Genomic DNA, 16,003 nt, shown 5'->3' on the forward strand with positions numbered 1-16,003 from the left:
GCGTTCACTTAATGCTCATTCGAAGTTATGTGATAAGCACCCTCTTGTGTTTACAAGAAAAACCCAAAATTACGAATATTGCAATACCACGGCAGTTGTTCGTCCTTACGAACAACTGCAGAGGCTCTGCAACATTCATCCTATTCTCTTCCCCACTCCCCACAACTGCTTCCCTCTCCCTTCCTGCCGCGCCAGACTCACCTTGAGAAGATCTGTCTCCTCTTTGCCACAATTTCTGCCTTTGAGGGAGAGAAGAGTCAATGGAAGCTCCTGAATGCCATAATATTGCGCGATTTCAGGCACCCATCCACTTTTGCAAAGAATGGGTACCTGAACTCTCGCGAGATCACGGACTCCAGAAACTTTCATTTTTTGGCGCAAACTCTGTGCTTGTCTCCTGCTCCCCCCAACTTCTTTCTACCACCACTGGAACACTTTTTATATGAATGGAGACCTTGGGGAGATGGGGAGCTCTGTCTGTGTGCAAACGCAACGCTTGAAAACGCAGCAAATCGCTGCATTTCCAAGTGTCCCGTAGATGTTCAAACACCTTTTATCCAAATGGAGATGTTGGGGAAATGGGGAGCCCCATCTGTGAGCAAATGCAATGCTTGGAAACGCAGTGATTCGAATAGCCCCAAAGGCGCTGAAACACTTTTTATCCGAATGGAAATCTGACAGAGATAGAAGCTCCATGTGACTACCAATGAGGCACTTCAGAAACAGAGCATTCCTTTCTGTTGCTGAAGCGCCCCATTGACAGTCACACAGAGCTTCCAATCTCTGTCAGGTCTTCGTTCAAATAAAAAGTGTTTCAGCGGTAGTGGCTTGGGTTTCTCCGCTCCATCCGAGTAGAAGGAAGCAGTGGCACAGAGCAGGATTGCTCTTAATAAGATGAGCACACGCAAGCAAGTAGTGCACCTGCGTCTTCTTGAGAGCAATCCTGCTCTACACCTCCGGTTTCTTTCGGACAGAGCGGAGAAACTCAAGCCAATATGAATAGGGGCTGACTAAAAATATCTTGGCAACCAAGTTATAAAGAAAGAAAGACCAGCAAGTAGACCACTCCTCTGAATCTCTATGGGGAAGAAGGCTGCCAATGTGTGCTGTGAATGGCAGCTCCTCTAGTGGTTTTGTGAAGGTTCAAACCCCAGAAATGGAGAAAGAGAATATTTTTGCTCTTAATAGTAGCAGAACCTTTCATAAGGACACTAAGCCAGCTGAATTCACTTCCTAATCACATTTAAAATTATTCAATGCTACCACTTTAGGATTATTAGAGACCTTCAAAACAGCGAGCTTAATTTGACATCCGTTGAGTTTTACATCTTTCGGATTTAAGAAATTTTAAAGAATTGGCAAACAGCTTTTTATAAAAGGAGTTTGATTTTAAAAAAAATTAAATGGATTGAAAGATTAGAAAGATATGGAACATTGCTTATTATTTAATTATACATATGTTTATTTGAAAAACATATATTTAAAATTAAATATTTTTTCAGTAATTAACTATTTCCTTTCAGTAATTTCCCAAAAGGTTATATTATAATTAAATAATATACCCACATGGGAAATGACTGAAAGGAACCATGCTAGCAACTGAGATCTGATGACAATTGCAAATGGACACTAGAGGGAACTAAAGGACCAGGCAGAAAAAGAGTTAAAATGCCTAAGCTAGTTATAACTTTTTCTTATTTAAAACAGTATTTTGAAATATGGATTCAAGTATTAATAATATCTCAGAAAGGATACAGATTTCAATGGACAGACTTTTAAAAGATGATGAGAAAACATTTACCTGACATAATTTTAGACTTCGAAGGCATGGAAGACAACAAAATTGAGATTACCAAAGTAGAAATACAAAAGACAAATCAAGAAAAAGATATAGATATGGAATAGCTGCACCAAGAAATTCTAGCTGATGCTTCTTTACAAAGGCTGGTGAAAACTTCAAAGACTCCTTTTAAATGCCAAAGTGTCAGGCGCAAAGAATCAGGCTCATTTGTTAGACTGCAGCATAGATTTTTTTTCAAGCCTATACCCAAGAATCTAGTCAACTAAAGTTCAGCACTAAATTGGCACCAGATAAATGTCAACGGAATTCAGGAATGGTTGGACTTAGATAATTTGTAGCAATGTAAGAACTCTAAACTGATGACATACTTAATTCCACCCCCTCAGCTCTGCCTATTCTTCTATACAAAGTAATCAACTCTTGACATGCAATAGGAATGGTTTAAAGATCAAGACTGTACAGAGGAAAAAGGAATATAAAGTTGGACTATTTGATCATGGAGAAATTATTTGTTTAATATTTCTGGTAATTCCTAATGGACTTTTTGCTGAACTAGAATTGAAAATATGATTTCTAGACTGTGTAGAAATAAAGGTTACACTATGGGGAGAAGAGATTTTTTTTTATTTGTAATTTGGGTGTATATTAAATTAATGTGATTGATGTGAAGAAGGTTCAATTCAATTCAATTCATTTATTTAATAATTAAATTATTACCAAAATTATAATAGTAAGTATATAAAACTAGGCATAGAAATTTTGGAGAAAAATAATCATAAAAGTTGGACAAGTGAAAACAAAATGATTGAAAAATATAGATTATAATATAATTAGATAGGAAAATACAGTTTTAGAAATAATATGGAAGTAAAAAATCTTAAAATAAGAAGCCCATAAATAACAGATAAGTCTGAAGAATAAGTTTTAAAAAGGCCCACAATTCTATTTGTAAAACATATCTTTATTTTTAACATATCACAGAATATTAAATTATCTACTGCACTAGCAGGAGGAAAGAAAATCACCTTTTCTCTATGGATTGCACTATCACTCCAAAAAACTTATAACAATCCCTAGCACCTCCTGCTATATCTACATCATTAAGTCCCAATCAAATAACTGCTAAACATCAAAATGTGCACTTCCTTTTCTTATCTTACCTGCACCTGCCATCTATCTATCTCATCAATATGAGCCGAGGTGGTGCAGCAGTTAGAGTGCAGTACTGCAGGCCACTTTAGCTGACTGTGTTCAGCAGGTCAGCGGTTCAAATCTCACCGGCTCAAGGTTGACTCAGCCTTCCATCCTTCCGGGGTAGGTAAAATGAGGACCCAGATTGTTGGGGGCAATGTAAATATATATATATACATTGCTTACTGGTGTACACCGCTTAGAGAGTGCTTGCACTTAAAGCGGTATATAAGTCTCATAAATAAATAAATAAATATCAGCTAATAAATTCAGGACATTTCTAGGGATTTAGATTGTCTTGTAATACATTAACTTACACAATATCAACCCTAACTCATTTCACCTTCTGCCTATCTTGTAATTAGTCCCATTAGCTTTTATCCTTCAATAATAGCAACAAATGTCTTCCACGTTTCCTAGGAACACCCCGTTATTTGTACACTTTCAGTATTTACCAGATGACAGTGCTCCTCTGGCACATTTTTCTCACTGTGGAGTAGGAGATTTCCTCAGTACTTCCCAATTTGTGCAATGGGCATGTGATATTGCCTTACTTCCTATTTGAAAATCCATTATCTGATAAGATTGGTATTCATCCTCTTTCTTTCACTCGTTTCTGCAAGTTAATCTCCTTATCAGAGTCCAAGTCTCTGACTCTGCTGCTATCTGTCTCATTGACCTCTCCAGAACCAGAAGCTCTAAGTTTTGGAGTTGGACTCCAATCTCCACTTTGATCTTCTAAATGAGTGCAAGCTGCACTCATCTCCTGACCATTTAAGCTGGACATACTGGACATACTGCCAGCAAAGTTCACCTCTGTCATACCTCCACTGCTACCTGAGAAAGCTGGCTTTTCCATTGCAACTGTTTGTAGAGGCTGAACCAAATTCATTATCAGTAATCTTGGGGGTTTTTTTATCTGATCTATCATTCCTTGGCCCTACCTTTCACTAACTGCCCAAGGTGACACAGTGACACAGCTTACTTCCATGGAGGATTAGAACACAGGTCTCCCCTCTTACAGTCCAAGTCTTAACCATACAATATGCTAGCTCTCATAACATCACTTCTATTCTGAAATGTTAGTAATGTTTATTTCCCAGAATAAAATAGCTTACCTCTTTGAAAGATGAAAAGGATAAGACCATCTAAATTTGATCAGAGGAAAACATCAAAGAAAAATGAACACTCAGGCTGCTCTAAGTTGATGTCATCAAATGTGGACTCTTTTAACCTAAAGATACAGACAAACATCTTTAAGCCCACATCCAAAATACTGATATATACAGAATCCTACAGAATTAAAAAAATATCTGGTGAAAACATAATCAGACTGTCCTCCTTCCCACAATTATTAAGTGTGTCTTTTTTTACTCCTCTAAGATTTCTTTTCTGTATTGCTTATCTAGCAGAGAACTTTTAAAACTTTTAAGATTTTCCCATCTTATCCTGTTTTCATTTTTATTTGGCTTTTAGTATTTGTGACATTACATGTACATTTCAGTTATTACTCTTCCAAGCTAGTGGCATTTTCCCCATGCAAGCACAGAAAACAAACAACAACAAAAAAACCAGAAATAATTAAAGATGAATGTTCTACCATGCAAATTTATAATTATTTGAATTGATTTGAATGCAAGCATAGAAAAAATAGAGAAATTGGTATGATAAATACAAGGAAATTTATGCTTTTAAACAATGACATTTTATTATATGTAATTAATTAATTACTATTGCTTTCAACTATAGATATATTTTGTCATAAGAGTTTTTAATGAGTTTTTAATCTAAGACTCAAATCTGCCTACAATCAAAGGTCAGCAGGTATATTTTGTCAAAGATAAACATTTCCACCCACCTTTAATTTGAAAAAATAAATGCAAAATAAGAAGGCGTAGAAAATAAACAGCTATACCCAATGGTAACTTCACTGGTTATTTACAGTAAGAAATTAATTTGCATAGTTCAAAGGTACATTTTGCTAGGAGACAGTTATCCTGTGTTAAGATGGGTGGCCAATAAATTTTATAAATAAATATTTTGAGTTTTTCCACAATGCAATAGAATTGTCTTTATAGTTACATGATTATTCTCTAATTTCAGGCAAACATAAAAAGTGAGCAAATCATATATGTAAAGCAAAGTTACATTTCAGAGAAAGGAAATGGAAGAATTTGATCAAACACTATATTTAAATTCAGAATATCTTAGTATTAGAAAAATGATTTATCGTATTAAGGAACTGTATAAGAAATATATTGATTACAGAATTTCCAATAAAGAACTCATCCAATTGATTTCATGAAATCTGCAACTGCAGGTCTGAAAACAAAGTCCTTAGCTATAAGTGAAAAATATGGAAGTGCTTTTAGACAATAAAGCTATAGGACAGCAATCTCTATTTTTTTTTCGTTGAAAATTTTTATTTTTTAACATACAAACATTATAAAAATACAATAAAATTTTAAAGTAAAATAAATTCATAAGCAACCATTGTCTATACTACCTTTACCCCCCCTTACCCTCCCTCCCACCCCAGCCCCCCTCCCTTCACTTCCCAGAGCAGAATACAGGGTTAATAATAACAAAATTTATAATAATAAAAAAAGAAAAGAAAAAAGAAAAAAAATCATAATTAACCTTTAACTCCATAACCTATAAAGCAATTCTCTATAATATTTAATATTCATTCATAAAATAAATGAAACTTTTTAATTCCATACTTTTTCTGAATATAATCTATCCATCTTCTCCATACAATAATATATCTTTCTTGTGTATGATCCTTTAAATAATCAGAAATTTTTGCCATTTCTGCAAAACTAGATACTTTAAATATCCATTCTTCTAGAGTAGGCAAAGAATCTTTCTTCCAGTATAAACCTACTAATAACCTTGCTGCAGTTAATAAATTCAACATCAAAGTAGTTTCTTTTTCATTTAAGTCAACGAAAATACCAAGTAAAAATAGTTGAGGAGTAAACTTTATCTTTCTTCTAAAAACCTTTTGAATGTTCCACCAAATCATAATCCAAAAATCCTTTACTTTTTTGCAATTCCACCAAATATACAGCCCATTATTATTGCCACATCTCCAACATTTGGGCTGTATATTGGAATACATACAAGATAATTTTTTAGGATCTAAATGCCATCTATAAAACATTTTATAAAAATTTTCTCTCAAATTTTGAGCTTGTGTAAATTTAATATATATTAATGACTTATCCATCAGTGTTGATAGTAGTGGTTCCTTGATTAGACTATTTTTTTAATGTTAGTTTGTAAGTCTGAGATAGTAGTTCCTTAATTGGGGTATTGTTCACTTCTTGATTGTTGGTCTTATATTAATCTTGGTGTTAATCTCTGCTTATCTGAGTAATGATAGCTGGGAGGCGATGTTTTGGTCTTTTTGTGATAATAATAATAACAACAACAACGAAGTTGAAAAGGAACTTAGAGGTCACCTAGTCCAACCCCCTGCTCAGGCAGGAAACCCTATACCATTTCAGACAAATGGCTATCCAGTCTCTTCTTAAAAACTTCCAGTGTTGGAGCATTCACAGCTTCTGGAGGCACGGTATTCCACTGATTAATTGTTCTGTCAGGAAATTTCTCCTTAGTTCTAGGTTGCTTCTCTCTTTGGTTAGTTTCCATACGTTCCTTCTTGTCCTGCCTTCAGGTGCTTTGGAGAATAGCTTGACTCCCTCTTCTTTGTGGCAGCCCCTGAGATATTGGAACACTGCTATCATTTGTTTCCTTTCTGGCTTTTTGTCTTTTTTGAATAGTATGTAGTTGTTGTTTATCTCCTGTGCCTGCTGATGGGTTTGTTGATTGCTGATTTGTCTGAGTGCCAGGCTTCTAGGAATTCTCTAGCATTTTTGAATTTGGCTTGATTTAAGATGCTCACAGTTCCTTGTTGAAACTATAGTTAAGTCTGTCCATGTGTTGCAAAAGTTTTCATCATGTCTTTAGGACTGCTAATTGGTGTTATGGATGTGTTCTGTTAATCTTCTGCCTGTTTGTCCTATTTGTCCTACGCAGTGGATATTACAGTTCTTACACTGTATGTTGCAGATGATTCTTGTTTTTTCTTCGAGGGCTGCTGCATTTTTTGATTTACTTAGGATGTTTTGGAAGGCTTTAGCTGGTTTGTGTGCTACAGTGATACCATGTTGTTGTAACTGTTGGTGGTTTCTGACATGGTTTGAATGTATGGCAGTGTTATCTTTTTCTCAGTTTGTGTTGGCTGTACTGTAGTACAGTGGTTCTTAACCTGGGTGATATCACCCCCCCCCAGGGGGCAATGGAACAAAAAGGGGGTGATATGGGGGCGATGGAGCGAGAAGTTTTGGGGACACTTTTGAGACTTTTTCATACAGTGAATCGCTGTGTATCTGTTGTACAAAAACATCAGATCGCTCGCTATTAGTGGATTGAATTTTGTTTTCAGTGGTCACTACATTTAAGTGTCTTGAATAAATAAGGTAATAATGAAATAAATGTATCACGAAGTTTGGGAATAAAGTGACGGGTGGCACCAAAATTTTTCACACAGTTGAGATATGGGAAAAAGTCTGGAAATAAATTATTTGCATCGATATGTCTGATGACAATTTTAAAGAAAACAAAAAAAGTGTTTGCATAAATTGAAAAATTATTTCCTATGTTGTGATTGAGAGGTTATGTTGGGGGAAGGGGCGATGACAACTTCCTCATTGGCTCAAGGGGGCGATTTGTTCAAAAAGGTTAAGAACCACTGCTGTAGTAGACTGAGTGATCAAGCACTTTTTTATAAAGTTGTATTGGTATCCATTCTGTTGGAAGATGTTGTATAGCTCAAGGCTTTTCAACCTTTTCACAGATTGTACCACTATTAGGACATGACAATATTTGAGTACCACCAGTGCTTAGCAAGGTGTCAAAAACTTAATGACTAAAAAAAAGGGGGGGGGGGTTTGGAGTTTTACTGATTAGATTCATTTGTGGTTATAGAAATAGCTAATTTATAATATTATGGAAAAGTAAAAAGTTGAAGTTCAGTGTTAATGCTTCCTTCTACTGCAACAGAGGAAGTATGTTCTTTTTCCCTTCTCCCACTCATTTTTCCCCCTTCTTCCTCTCCACTGTGTTCTAATATTTGCTTTTGTATTTTTGTATTTTATTCTAAAATATTACAAACTGTAGAAAAAAAGGAAAAAAGTACCAGTTTTAATTTATTGGGGGGCTGTTCCTTTGCTGAATTACTTTCCCTTTGCACTGACAAATGTATGATGAATTTATCCATGTTTATTAATATGCACCACTACCAGCTAGTTCAGGGGTCTTCAAACTTGCCACTTCTAAGACTTGTGGACTTCAACTCCCACATGTCATTTGAATCAAGGGAGACCATCCAGTTATCAATTCTTCAAGAAAGCTGGTCCCTTCATAGTCATTACATTGTTGGCCTAATAACTTGAATCTCCATGTTTGGCTTAGTATATTTATCGTCAGTTCAGACTAGACTTCTTCTTCTTCCAATTTCAGCTCATTTAAATAAAAAGTCACGTTCAATGTTATGGTTGTTATTCGGTTGTCTGGTTTATCTAAATTCTCAATGTGCTGTGTAAGCAGGTCTTCCGCTCCTTCCGTCCTAGTATTACTTTGTTCAGTTTCTCTTGTTATTAGAATTGCAGGTTTTTTTTAGTAGAAATCAAGGTTTGGTCATCAGGGTTCTGAGAAGATTGTAGCTGGTATTCTTTAAAGTCCAATTTAGTGTCAGTTCCTTCTTCTTCTGTTGCCTTTTGTTCATCAGTTGAAATCTGGGCTGAATTTTGTAGCTTTAAGGTGGGCCTTTATCTTTCTGTCTGGAATTCATTAGCTCAGTAGCCTCTAAGATTTTTTCAAGTATAAGTTTGTAGTTAAGTTGTGGATAGTATTCCTCCATTTCTGTGGTGTTTAAAGATAGTCCTTTAGTGGAGGCTATTTTAATAAAAGTCAATAAATGTCCACCTCCACTATAGGGAGTTGTTTTCACCACCCAGTTGTTTCAAGTTCTTATCTTTTTTTAGTGTCAAGGACAAATCTTAGTCTGGCAGGTCTCCCAGTCAGAAGAAAAAAATTCACTTGCTGTACCAAATTTTGCCACCAGGTTTGCCTGGTACACCAGGTTCGCCAGTTGCGGCCTTATTTGGACCGGGAGGCTTTACTCACGGTCACTCATGCCCTTGTCACCTCAAGACTGGATTACTGTAACGCGCTCTACATGGGGCTACCCTTGAAGAGCGTTCGGAGGCTGCAGTTGGTTCAGAATGCAGCCATGAGAGCGATTGTGGGCGCGCCAAGGTACGCCCACGTGTCACCTATCCTCCGCGAGCTGCACTGGCTTCCTGTGGGTCTCCGGACGCAATTCAAGGTGTTGGTTATCACCTTTAAAGCCCTTCATGGCATAGGGCCAGGTTACTTACAGGACCGCATACTGCCGCACAGTTCCCAGAGACAGGTGAGGTCCCATAGATTGGGCCTCCTTCAGGTCCCGTCGGCCAGACAATGTCGACTGGCGGGCCATCGGGGAAGGGCCTTTTCTGTGGTGGCTCCGACCTGGTGGAATCAACTTCCCCCCGAGGTTCGAACTACTCCCACCCTGCCGGCCTTTAAGAAAGCCGTTAAAACTCTCTTGTTCCGGCAGGCCTGGGGCTGATGTCCCCGGGGGGGGGGCGGGATATGATCGGACATGCTGTATGATTGTATTATTTTATTGTTTTATTGTTAGATGATTGTTTTAATTTTGTACGCCGCCCTGAGTCCTTTGGGATTGGGCGGCATATAAATAAAATTAAATAAATAAATAAATAAGATGTCCCCAGTAACGTGTTAAATCTTTCCCAAACTCAAATTAGGCTTGTATCCGGTTTAAAAGGAAAAAGAAATATTCTTTTTTTCCAGCTTAACAGATAGGTAAGATGACAAGTCTCTGTAGGAATAGAAACCTTTTGGGACCCCAGGTATCCAAAAATTACAAGTCCAATTATTTAGTCATTTAGTTTAGTTATTATTTTTTTGTTTTCCATAGCTTTGTATTTCCTGAGTACGCAGAAGCCGCCAAGTTAAGAAGGAGAAAAAAAGAATTTCCAAAGGCTTTTACAGTAAAGTAGTTGGGAAGCAGGAAAGGTAAAATAAAGTCTCACCTAGTTCGTCTGCATTGCTTTCGTTGTGCTTGGTAGTGCTTTTGGCTGGTATGGCTTAGTGATCGGCTATGTTAATGGCCGGTCTTTTCTTCGTCAGTCCAAAGGAGCTGCCTTGGATCAAACGGAAGGGCTGCTGCCCTTCCGTGATCTGTTGAGAGTCCTCCTCAGCAGTGGTCGCCCCTCCAGGGTGACTTTCAACCCTTTCCAGGGTCTTCTGATGAAGGGAAACCAGGCGGCTGAGAGCTCTCTCTCCCAGAACGTCCGTTGGTGCCGCCCAAACGTTGGTGGTGGTGCTTTCCCAACTATGTGTGAATAGAGATAGCCTGCCACCTATGGGAGGTCCCTCCCTGGAGTCACTTATTCCTCCTAAAGGGACAGCCCCCATGCCTCGAAAGGGCCATTTTGACTGTCCTTGTTGTCTGAGTTTGGGGCCAAAGCGGTCTGATTGACGATCGGTCCTGGGAGGGAAGGAGCGAGTTGATTGGGATCATTCCGGTCCAGAAGTGTTACGAAAGGATTGCTTACAGTAAAATGGGGAAGTCTTCCTGTCCACTCGTCTGGCCTGGTGAACTAACACCTTCTTCTTATCCTTGTTCTCCATGCCATTTGGACTTTAAATCCGCTCGCCATTGTTTCAGCCAGAGCAACCGTCGAGTGGAAATGTTAGCGGCAATTGCCCTGGCCGAAAATCTGGCAGCGTGGAGCGTAGCATCGGCCGTGTATTCAGCTGTCGCCATCAACTTACCCAAGGTCCGGTGGGCACGCACCTGATCCCGGGGAATCATGGCTTGAAGCTCCCGAAGCCAAATGATGGAAGACCTGGAAAAGAAGGAAGCTGACATGGAAGCCTTATCTGCCCAACAGGATGCCTGATGCGACCTAAGTAAAGAAAACTCAGATTTTTGTTCCTCTGGCTTTAAGGCTTCTGCCATATCACCAGGAATGGTGGAAGAGGAAAAAATGGGAGTTAAGGAAATATCTACAGCAGGAAGTTCTAGTAGATTTGTTAAGGATGGAGCCACATTAAAGATCCTCTTATCAGTGGCCCCAGGAGCAGGGGAAGTGCTGAGACTAGCCCATTGTTTCTTTATGGTATTGATAAAGAAAGGAGGACACGGTATGTGTTTTTGGATCACAGTGGGTTCCGAGAATGGGTCTGGTGTTTGACTGGTGGAAGGGGTGGGTTGTGGTTCTTGCTCAGGCGCTATCTTAGATGCAGCGGTGGCCTTAGCCAGAATAGATCTGAACAATGTGGGATCACGTTGGAGAGGATTCCTAGTGTGATTCCTCATCCTCTGACAATGGCGGATCCCGCGTCTCCTCAGCATCCGAATATGACTCCCTGTCTTGAGATGAGTGATCAGAGGCAATGGAGCAGGCATATTCCAAGGATTCAGAGTGGAACTGAGCAGAGGATGAAGGTTTGGGCCTCTATAATGAAGCAATACTCTCCAAAACCTGAGCAAGCATAGATTGAAGCTGCTCTGCCCCAATTGCTTGAGGAACCTTGTCACAGAGACCAGCGGCAGTGGGGGTGAATGTGGCTGATGGTCCTGGTTGAGGATTGGGTTGGGGGGGGCACCCAGGTTAGGTTTGGATCTGGAACCATAGGGCTGATGGACCTCTGCAGGGACATAATATCATGGGACAACGGCCTGTGAACCTGAGCCATTGTTAGTTGGGGCCCGAATAGGGAGCCTTCAGAGGTAATAGTGAAAGCTGGAGGAGTCTCTCTTGGAATCACCTTTTGGGCCTTTGAAATCTGCCTCTCCAAAGCCAACTGCCTCCTGATGGCCTCCTTTTCAGCTGCTTTGGAAGGAGCCTTGTTAGACAATGCCTTGGCTTTTGCTTTCAGCTTCCCTGCTGCCTCCAATTTGGAGGATTTGCACCTCCTTTTACTTGGGGGGCTGGTAAGTGACAGTACAACCTGAGGCTGTTTGTCTTCTCCCATTACGTTGGAGATCCTTCAGCACAAGTCTGAGGATGGATCTCAATGAGGATAGGAGCTGAGACCTGATGTGATAACTGCTGTGAACTGGTAAAACCAGTGTGAGCTCCTGGTAATAAGAGCTGAGGCTTGAGTTGATGACTGACGAAAAGCTGGTAAAACCAGTGTGAGCTCCTAATAAGGCCACTGTGAGCCACAATATATTGTGGAAGGCCAGTAACCGGTGGAGTAGCAATTGCAGGATAAGGCTTCCAAGGAGAAGTAGTCTGAAATTCCCAGGTGCCACAGTGTATTGCCAGAGGCAATGTCAGGTGGATGTGCCAGGAGTAGTGTTGCAAAGGCTACAGGGCACCAAAACCACCAAAAATGGACTACTCAAAATGGTGGCTGTCCACGTGTAGGGTGATTGTAAGGCTGTCCGAAGGCATGTGAACCGCAAATTTTCTGATAAGGTCATATGATGAGCCAGTGGTATGTTGAAATCCCCCCACTAACTCTCCCCGTTTGTTGTAATTGGAACCTGGGGGGGAATGCTGATTATTTTGGAGGATTAAACGGCCCTTAGGGCATTCAAAATGGCGACCGCTGAACACGCGGTGAGGCCGGGAGCCCGTGAATCTCCTGGTCTAGGCCGCCGTGACTAGCAGGCAAACCGAGAACCGAAAGTAAAATTGGCCAGGAAATTGCTGAGAAATGCAATTTGGAGAAGCCGTTTGTTAAGCAGAGAGAATTCCCCTCGATCTAAACAGCCCCAGGGTGGATCGCCAAAATGGTGGCCGTGGCTGCGTGGCAGGCCAGTGGAACCAGAGATCGTCGGGCTGAAGCCCAGCTGATCAGCGGTTGCTTGGGGCCTCCGTGAAGGTCCACCGATCAGATGGAGCAATTGGCGGAGCCGCGGCTCAGCTGGCTGTATCAAAAGAAAAGCCTTGTGGGCTGCATAGCCCAGAAAACAAAGGGGAAGTAAAGGAAGACCAAACAAACGAATTTAAGGCTAAAGCAAGGAGAAATAGGGCCAAACTATAAATTCTACAGGAGTAAGAATAATACACGGAAATATAACCTGATTCAATCTGAGAGGGAACTAATGCGTCCTGCTGGGCATAAGACTAAGTCGAAACTGGGGCAGCATGGCCCAGCGGGAGGCATGGCTAACTCTCAGACTTAGTCTATTGGGCAGAAGGGACTTCAGGAAATCCAATCCGTGGATTATCCATCCTCATGGTGGAGAATACAAGCCATATACACAAAGATCAGCCTTCTACAATACCTAAAAGTGAAATAATTCTAGTGGGATTTTCCAATATGTATGGGATAAAGGCAAGCATTAAAACAAAATGGCAAAACAAGATGCAAAACCCTACTCTGCATTTTGATCAGATTAGAGCTGTTTGAAGAGTTGGTCCCATTATTGGGGTTAGAAGTCTCAATAGACAGGTATATCCTGCTGGGATAAAGACTGGTGAACCTTATTTTAACTTCCTACTATTAATAAGCATAAGCAATTAAATCAAGCTCCCAAGGCAAAAACAGATACAGTGATGGAGTTTCAGAAACATTTGAAAATTACTCCTTAGATATTTTTGTTTCACAACCTAAAGTTGTTTAGCTTTTTAAATCTTGCTTGCAGAAGTGTTAAATTATTCTACTATTGGATTCTAATATTTCTTGCTTTTATATTTCATAATTCTGATGCTTCCCTTTTCTTATGCTACTTCTGGGTCAACTTTGAGGATCTGTAACTGCTAATCATATATGTAAATGAGCTGTTTAAACACTAATTTGTTATTAAGCTATGAATTTCTCATTAGGTTTTGGTATATATTCAAGAAGGTGAAAATGTCAATGTATGAAGTTTTTCAGATCATGCTTTCAAATTCAAGTTTCTCCTCAGGTATATCCTGAATGAACTACTATCAGGGGATTCTTCAGAATGAATGAAGATTTCAATTCTAGAAGCTATGCTGCTTGTCGAAAAATAAGCCTGTTTATGGATTTTTTCGCTAAAAAAATTGGAATGATTTAGGGATTTAATGATTGAAATGGTTGAGAATTAAATAAAGGATTGAAGAATATCTGACAGAGATAAGGAGGCGAAACAATAGGTTTGCTAGTAACTGTTGAGGAAAAAGTCAGAAGTCATAATATTTCATAATTATTTTCCTTCTTTTTTCTTGCACATTTTTTCCCTTTTTTTTAAATTTGTCTTTCATTTTATATAAAATTCTCAATAAATATAAATTAAAAAAAGAAAAAATGCTCTTGAAAACGACAGCATTCTCACTGTCCTCTCTAGTTCTCTATGTTATATTTTATCAAAAAAAGAAATAAGATTTTAGGATTTAAGAGTAGCAGACCATAGGTTGCTGTTGATTTATGAAAACACAAGAATGATGAACTGAAAAATAAACTATTGAAATAACAGTTGAGTAAGTACGCATATCTTGGAAGACAATGTATCCTTAAAAAACACATATTCAGGAGTGAATTCAGGACAATTTACCCTAATGCAGATGGACAAAATCTGAGCAAAGATTGAATAACTGATAGTAGGTGCTGTGTGACACAGTGTTAGAATGCAGTATTGCAGGCTAACTCTGCTCACTGCCAGGAATTCAATCCTGACTGGTTCAAGGTTGACTCAGCCTTCCATCTTTCTGAGGTTGGTAAAATGAGGACCCAGATTGTTGGTGGCAATAAGCTAAATTGCTTAGAGAGTGCTGTAAAGCACTATGAAGCAGTATCTAAGTCTAAGTGCAATTGCTATTGCTATTTCTCTTGTGCTGTGCATTACGAACTAAAAAGGAATATTTGCAACTGGCATGTTTTATGACAATTATAACATTCTGGGGCCATATGATGACCATTTGCAAACTTCCCAACCAGCTTTTGACAAGCAAAGGCAATGGGGAAAGCCAAATTTGCTTAAGAATTGCACGTTTCACTTAACAACTGCAATGATTTGCTTAACCATGGCAAAAAAAAAACAAAAAAAAACCAAACATAAAATCAAGAGTGAGTCATTTAACAACCACTTGCTTAACAACTGAAATTCTGGTCCTGATTGTGTTTGTAAGTCAAGGGCTGCCTGTATTATCATTTCTGAAAAGCAGCATACTCCTGATTAGGAGCTAATTACAATCCTGAAATCATTTTCACCTATATTATTGCCAATTAGGAATCTCCCAACTTAAAATGTTCTAAAAAAAATCACCTTCTTTTGAATGCTTTGATCTTTTATAACTTTGCTATTAAATATTATCATAGCATCATGTAGGTCCATATTGTACTAAATGGAATCTAAGTAAATAAATAACAGCACTGAAATTTGGTGCTCAATTTTATAACCAAGTCATTTAATATATAGTCTACCTACAAAAAAACTGGTTATATCTTTAGTACAACGCAACCAATACGAAAGCAGTCTCTTACACTGCTACGTAGGAAGTTTGATTAAGTCATCATTTAACAAAAATCTGGTGTAACAGAAATCTGTAGGAGAATATCAAGACTTTAGCTGACATGCTTGTAACTCATGCAGCAGGACAGTGATTCCAAATAGTGGCTGGTCAAAGAACAAATTTAGTGCTTTGGAATGGCCAAGCTCTGAATCCAAGCCAGACTTGGATATTGTGTGCCAAGACTTGAAATAAAAAGTTCTTGGTAGAATACCCTCAAAATTTACTGAGTTGAAACAGATTGCCCTGGATGACTTAATCAAACTTCATGCTTCCTTCAAATATGGTGAATGATCCAGGTCCTGGAGCAGCAAAGCATTTCCAAGGCATGACACTGATTAACACCTGATATGAAGTTCTTATTCTGAAGTGCAATGTTTAGTTTTCACCAGACAAAATAATTTTTATGTTACTAAAAAATTTCCACTTTTGGCTCATT

The 16,003-nt window shown here is 38.9% G+C and overlaps 1 protein-coding gene across 12 annotated transcripts in view; it reads right to left on the reverse strand.

The window, feature by feature from the left end:
- The window catches only part of TRAF3 (TNF receptor associated factor 3), a 70,268-nt gene that overhangs the window by 32,702 nt on the left and 21,563 nt on the right, over positions 1 to 16,003 (reverse strand). For all 12 annotated transcript variants that reach the window (XM_039364806.1, XM_039364810.1, XM_039364809.1 and 9 more), the window contains one exon: positions 4,111 to 4,226. The gene's annotated coding sequence lies outside the window, so the exon portion shown is untranslated. The remainder of the gene's footprint in view (positions 1 to 4,110; positions 4,227 to 16,003) is intronic.

This window comes from Crotalus tigris, unplaced genomic scaffold (assembly GCF_016545835.1).
Source record: "Crotalus tigris isolate CLP2741 ecotype Arizona unplaced genomic scaffold, ASM1654583v1 scf7180000019856.1557650, whole genome shotgun sequence".
In the NCBI taxonomy this organism is placed as follows: domain Eukaryota; kingdom Metazoa; phylum Chordata; class Lepidosauria; order Squamata; family Viperidae; genus Crotalus; species Crotalus tigris.